At 43.6% G+C, this 7,116-nt stretch overlaps 1 pseudogene; it reads right to left on the minus strand.

Annotated features, from left to right (window-relative positions):
• Window positions 1–617: 617 nt before the first annotated feature.
• On the minus strand, window positions 618–713 carry LOC119803755 (annotated as a pseudogene).
• Between the last annotated feature and the right edge of the window lie 6,403 nt (window positions 714–7,116).

The following is a 7,116-nucleotide window of genomic DNA, read 5'->3' on the forward strand; positions in this document are numbered from 1 at the left end:
TTACTACAGCAAAGAAATGGAACCAAAGTCGATGTCTTTCAACAGATGAATGTATAATGAAAATATGGTGTGTGTGTGTGTGTGTGTGTGTGTGTGTGTGTGTGTGTGTGTGGTGTTACTCAGCTCTAAAGAAAAATGAAGTCACATAGTCTTCAGGAAAATCAATGAACCTAGAATATATGGAAATAAGTGAGGTCACCCAATCTCAGAAAAAGAAAAGAAACACGTTCTCTCTAAAGCATGGATCTTAGCTTATTGTGTGTGTGTGTGTTTGTGTGTGTGTGTGTGTGTGTGTGTGTGTCAATGCCTGTAAGTTTGGATATAGTATAACATTTAGAAAGAAGACCAAGAAGGGAAAATAATCATAAAAGAGGACTTAAAGCTATGTTTTATTCTCTTTCTTTTGTGGTGGATAAGTATGTAAATTGTAACTGAGCTGATCATGAAAGCGTAAAACCCAAAGTAAACCTCCCAGCTTCAGAATGTCCATTCTAACTGTACGAAAGTTCCCTGAGCTACATAGAGGTTAGCCTGGACAAGTGTTTGAGTAGCTGCCTTGATCTAGCCGTGTGATATTTCTATTTGTGAATTCATTACGACGAAGTGAATTTTATTATAAAAATAAGGAGCGCTTCACAAAATTTGCATGTTTTCTTTGTACAGGGACCATGCAAATCTCTGTATTGTTCCAATTTTGTCATATGTGATGTCAAAGTGAGGGTCCAACAGCGTTTCTGTTTATTTGTTTGGTTTCTTTAAACATATATTTTCATTTTATGTGCAGGTATTTGGCCTGCATGTTTGTCTGTGCACCATGAGCTTGCCTGGTGTTCATGGAGGCCAGAAGAGGGCATCAGATCTGGAGTTACAGATGGTTGTGAGCCATCACGTGGGTTCTGGGAATTGAACTCAGTCTTCCGGAAGAGCAGCCAGTGCTCTTAACCACTGATCCATCTTTCCAGCCCCGCAACGTATTTTTAAAAGGCAAATACATCTCTTCAGAAGTCTATCTTTATTAAATATGATCAATCTACTGGGAACTTTAAAAAAGAAATTCTGTACTTATATGGCCAGCAGGGGGCAACTAAATACTTGGAAAAAAATCACCCTCTGTAAGGAAAAAAGTTAAAATTAGGATTGTCTGTTCACATTGTGCTGTGCGAGACAGCTGAATGCTTTTTAAAATGGTAATTAACACCTAGGCACACGTTCACACTTGGAATTTGTGAAAATAATTGAGCACTCTTAAGCAGACAGATTATAAAACCACATGCTAAGGCCTGTCTGTGCTACACTGTTTGGGGTTTCAGTATTCAAGTGTGTATACCTTGCTTTTATATTTTATTATAACACATTTGAGAATTTAGAAAGAAATAATGACTAGAAGACAAATCAGAACCATGGTGAGTTATTAAATACAAAAATTCTGAAAGTAGAATATCATCCGGTGTGAGACGCATCTTAGCGCTGTCCATGTGCACACAGCCATGCACACAGCCATGCACACACAGGCACACTGGGCTCTGCCTCTCTCCCAGACTGGCTTCTCTGCCCACATCCGAGCCTGCTGGAGCTCCCTTTCTGATAATTCTGCATGGTTCAGGACACTGAGACATGGGAAGAAAGCGGCCCCAAGTGTACCTCCACCATGCACCTGTCCTGCCAAGGCTCCTATTGCCACGCTATGGGGAACTTCTGTAGCTAATTTCCAACTACACAAGAAGGAAACTTGTCTAGTTATTCTTTCTCTTTCTTTCTTTTTTCTTTCTTTCTTTCTTTTTTTAAAGTCAATTTGCATTTGCCTATCCCCCTTATTTGAACATAAACTCTAAAAATGGCCTAGGAACCAAATCATGTTTTGATACCGTTAAGATCATTACACAATGCCGCCCAGTCTTCAAATGCCACAGAAGGGGACAGCTTCTGCAACAAGATGGGGGTGGTTCACATTCAACTCTTTGCTGTCTGACCACCATGCAGTCATACTATCTGTATGTCATTTGACCATACAGCCAGAGCTGGAATGCAGCCGTTGGCTTCTCTTCCTCCTTGCGAAACCAGTCGTCTCCTATCGTCTACCTTATGCCTTTTGGTCCAGCATGCTGAAGGTGACAGCCCTTTCCAACAAAAGGCGTCAAGTTATTTCTCTCGTGCTGTGACCCTGGCCCTCAGGTGACTCTCCCATCTCTGGGAGCCGAGTCCTCTGCCATCAGAGAGGGGCGCCTCCTGCACTTGAAGAGCCAGTAGAGACCTTGGGGAGCTGGCCTAGTCACACATTCATTCACACGCTGAATCTGTGAAGATATTTGAAACACTCTTCTAAGAAAACAGACTGTAAAAACCACATTCTAAGGTCCATTTGGGCTAGAGTTTGGGGGTGGGACTTTCAGTATTCCACTCTTCTAAGAAAACAGATTATAAAACCACATTCCAAGGTCTCTCCGGGCTAGAGCTTTGGGGTTGGACTTTCAGTATTTTATGTCTTTATAACTAACTGATTGCTTTTTAACTTCCTGTATTACAGAAAGAATAGTAAAGATCACCTTGTTTCCATAGGGTGTTCTAGGACTGTCCTGCGTTTCACTAGATAGTTTAGGGTTAAAGGAAATGGGGGTGCTCTTGCTGCGCAGAGTGCCTTACTTAAAACGATTCAACTTAATGATTTTATACTTCTCGCGGGTGGGATAGGGACATTCATTCAGTAGGAACCATACTTAACTAGCATGTGGGAAGCTCTGGCCTGAATCCCTCAGCACCACAGAAACAAACCTGTGCCTCAGGTTTTGAATTTGGACTTCTTCCTGGGCTCGTGATAGATAGCGCAGTTCTGGCCCGTGTTACACAGCAGTTGTGGGGTACATAACAAAAACTCTCCGTACACTGCTAAGTAATAATGACCAGAAGGTTAGGTACGTTAAATGTACTTTCAACTTAAGATATTTCCAACTTATTTCCACCTGGAAACAACCCTATTGTATCATACCTGAAAAGATGGCTCCATGGTTAACAACACTTGGCGTTTTTGGAAAAGACCCAAGTTCAGTTGCCAGCCCCCACGTTGGGGATGGGGGGGACTCCCAACTGCTTGCAAACAAAAATCTTTGAATAAAAAGGAAAGTATCTGAATCGTTTTCTAGCCTTCTTTGAGGAGGTTAATTTTATGTCCTTATTAACATATCACATGCAATGAGCTTCGTCATATTTCCTTACATGTCCATAATGCACTTTGATTATATTCACCCCATTAACCCCCCTCCCACTTATCTCCATCCTCTGCTCAGCTTGTTGCCTTTGAACTTCCATGTCCCTGTCCCCCAGCCCCGGTGAGTTGCTTTAAGTGTTGCTCCCAGGAGCATGGGTAAGGGCATGCTTCCAATGATACGGACACCTGCCCGGTGAGAACACCACAGAAAAAAAAAAATTTCTGTCTTAGCAACCATTAACTATGGATCCCCCGGTGGCGGGTAGGATGCTGTAAACCCTCTTCTCTCATGACAGACTCAGTCATGTGCGGTCTTAGGTGATTGTGAGCCCAAGAGTGAAACAACCACGCCACTACCTGGAAGACAGTCTTCCACAGCGCCACCTCACCCTTTGGCTTGTACCAGACAGAGACTGGTTTTTAAGCCTTTCCACAGAAACCAAACCAATAAAATGTATACATGTTGTCGCTTAGGGATGAATATTTATTTTATAGAATTGGCACACATGGCTGGGGTGACCTATTAGGGTTTCAGTTTGAGGCAAAAGATCCTCACGGTATTCCTTCCTGCTCTGGGAAGGTCAGTCTTTGGTGTAATAAGACTGTCGGCCAATTTGGATGTGGTTCGGTTACATTATGAAGCGCAATCTCTGCTTTACCCAAAGTCCACCTATTTAAATGCTAATCTCTTCCCAAAACACCATCACAGAAACATCCTGAGTAATGTTTAACCAAGTATCTATCTGGGCATCATGACCCAGCCAACTTGGTATACAAAATTAATCACCACTGTTGTCTCACTTGTTTATGTCACAGTCAAAAACCTGGAAACACTCCTCCATGGTCAGAACATCCAAGCCCCATCCAGGCTGAATTACAATACCAGAACAAAGACCGTCCAGCAAGTGTAGGCTGACTTTCAAACCATATGTGAGGCTGGCAAGACGGCTCCCTAGGTAAATGTGATTGCTCTTAAGCCTTATAACCTGAATTTCATTCCTGGGACATGCATGGTGGGAGGAGAGGCTGCAAGTTGTCTTCTGACTTTCACGTGTGCACTGTGGCATGCTGCTCGCTCTCTTGCTCTCCCTCTCTGCACTGTGGCATTCATGCTCTCTCTCTCTCTCTCCCCCCTGCACTGTGATATTCATATATTCATATTCTCTCTCTCTCTCTCTCTCTCTCTCTCTTTCTCTCTCTCTCTCTCTCTCTCTCACACACACACACACACACACACACACACACACACACACAGAGTATGAACTGAATTTATATGATTGAATTAAGTATCCCTGGAGGTTTCTGGGTTCTGCCAGCCTTCTGGTGTGGTGCTGGTGGACAAGGGAAGATAAGGATGAAGGGAAAGTTCTGGTTGGATCGTGCAGCGTCACCTCCTGGCTCCCCAGCTAAGCCTCTGTGCAGTTTGGATGAGTTATTTGTCTTGGATGTAACGCTCCATTTCCTCACCTGTACAGAGAACGATTATTACTCGTGGTGCGCTTTGCTTTGTTAAGCAGCAATCACGGCTCTTCGCAGTGTGCATGCAGTGGGCTGGCATCGTTCAGTGCTCCTGCAAGCTGAAAGCTGTGGGACTCAATCTTATGGGTGAAATGTTGCAGAACCGACTTGTATCAGTCGGGTATGGTATCCATACCAGTGCTCCCCGCACTTAGGAGGTCGGAGGCAGGAGGATCAAGAGTTCAAGAGTTCAAGATCATCCTTCTCGGCTTCATGGGCTTTCCAGGTCATGTACTACATGGGATGCTGTTTCAAAACAAACAAACAAACAAACCAGAAACAAAAACAAATATTCCCCCCCAAAGAACAACCAAAAAAAAAAGAAATGACATGTGTCGCTTTCAGGCTGAGCTAGTGAAAGGCCAATATGAGTTCCCAGGGGCTTTCTTCCTGGCTTTTCTTCCCTTGAAAAATGATTCATGTAAAGACAGCAGCATTAGCTGGGCATGATGGCTCATCCTTTGAATCCCAGCGTATTCAAGGCAAATGTAGGTGGATCGCTGTGACTTCCAGGCTGGCCTGGTTTACATATAGAGTTCCAGGACAAACTAGCACTACATAGTGAGACCCACTGAGTGTGTGTGTGTGTGTGTATGTTTGTGTGTGTGTGTGTGTGTGTTTAAAGCTTTAGTAGGGGCTGGTGAGATGGCTCAGTCGATAAATGTACTTGTTGGACAAGCCTGATAACCTGAGTTCAATTTCCAAAGCCCAAGAAAAGGTAGGAAGCGAGAACTAAGTTCACAAAGTTGTCCCCTGACCTCATATATGCACTGTGGCCCAAATGTCCCATATGTATTATGCACACACATAATAATCATAGAACATCCATCAATAAATTAATTAATTGAATTGAAAAATATAGAGGCCAGGCATGAAGGTGCATGCTTGCAATACCATCTATCTGGGGGGCTGAGGCAAGAGGATTGCCACATTCAAGGCCAGTCTAGGCAACTTGGCAAGATCCGGTTTCTGAATAAGATACAAAGAAATGAGGAAGGTCTAGAGATGTTATCTAAGAGATAGTGTGCTTACTCAACATGTAGAAAGCCTTGGGTTTAATTCTCAGTATAGGGAAAATATTTCCACAGATCGTAGGAGGCTGGGGTGATGACTCAATGGAAAATCTCGTTTCAAACAATGGGGATGGAACCCACAAGGTGGCTCCGCACTTGCTGTGCAAGCCTGAGAACCCAAATTCAATTCCCAAACCCAGGTAAAGGTAGAAAGGGAGCAACCAAGCCACAGCATTGTCCTCTGACCTCCACACAAGCGCTATGGCACCTGTGGGCTCACACATGTATATCACACACACACACACACACACACACACACACACAAATGAGAGTAATAGCTGTTGTCATGTATCTTAACTGTAATCCGAGTTCAAATAGGAAGGTACAGAGAAAGTAGGAAAGAAGGAAAAAGAGGAGGAGGAAGAGGATGAAATGGAAAACATTGGTCTGGGGCTATAGCCCAGTGGCAAAGCCTAGCGTATGTGGGACCCTGCTGATCAATCCATAGGAGCATCCCCACCACAAAAGAAAAAAAAATCATAAAAACAAAACTCAAACTACAACAGAAAAACTTGCTGCTCTTACTGACAAAGCTGCTTCACCAACACGACTCCCATGTACAACTACAACCATTCAAAAATTAATAATTCTCCTTAAGAACTAATGGGAGCTGTGTGTAATGCTGCAAGCCTTTGGTCCTAGCATGCAGGCAGCGGAAGCAGGAGGATTACTGTGAGTTCCAGGCCAGCTTAGTTTACATAGAAAAAGTGAAATTCAGGGAAAAAAGAAAAAAAGAAGAAAGGAATGAAGGAAGATAGGAGAAATGGGAGGTGATTGATCAACTCAGATAGCAGACTTGTGTAGGGCCAACTTGTTTTACAGTTGGGTGCAACAAGAGAAAGAATGGGAGTTAGATCTCATTCTTTAGTAATGAACCAGCCTGCCTCCCTCTTGGGCTTGAAAGTCATCTTACAGTAAAGACAAACTAGGTTCATCTCTGTTCGTGGTTAAATCTCTGTTTCTCGAGGATTGGGCTATGCCCCACCTGTAACCTTAACTACAAATGGTTCTGTACTGCCTGTTCCAGGAAAGAGCAACTGTGCCTTTGTTTCAAAAAGTTGCTACCATCACTTTGTAACCCTACCTTTGCTTCAGGAGGTTGTTATGACCTCCTTGTTATGACCACTTTGTTACAGAAGCAGACTTCTGTAACCCCGCCTATATCCCTGCTAAGTCCCCCAATTGGAAACCCTCTACCCCTGGCCTCAAACCCACAGAGATCTGCCTGCCTCTGCCTCTCGAGTGCTGGGATTAAAGGTGTGCACCACCACTGCCTATTGGGGAAGGGGCTGACCCTTTGGTTTTACATTTGAGAAAGGATGC

The sequence above is a fragment of the Arvicola amphibius genome, chromosome 17 (genome assembly GCF_903992535.2).
Source record: "Arvicola amphibius chromosome 17, mArvAmp1.2, whole genome shotgun sequence".
NCBI lineage: Eukaryota > Metazoa > Chordata > Mammalia > Rodentia > Cricetidae > Arvicola > Arvicola amphibius.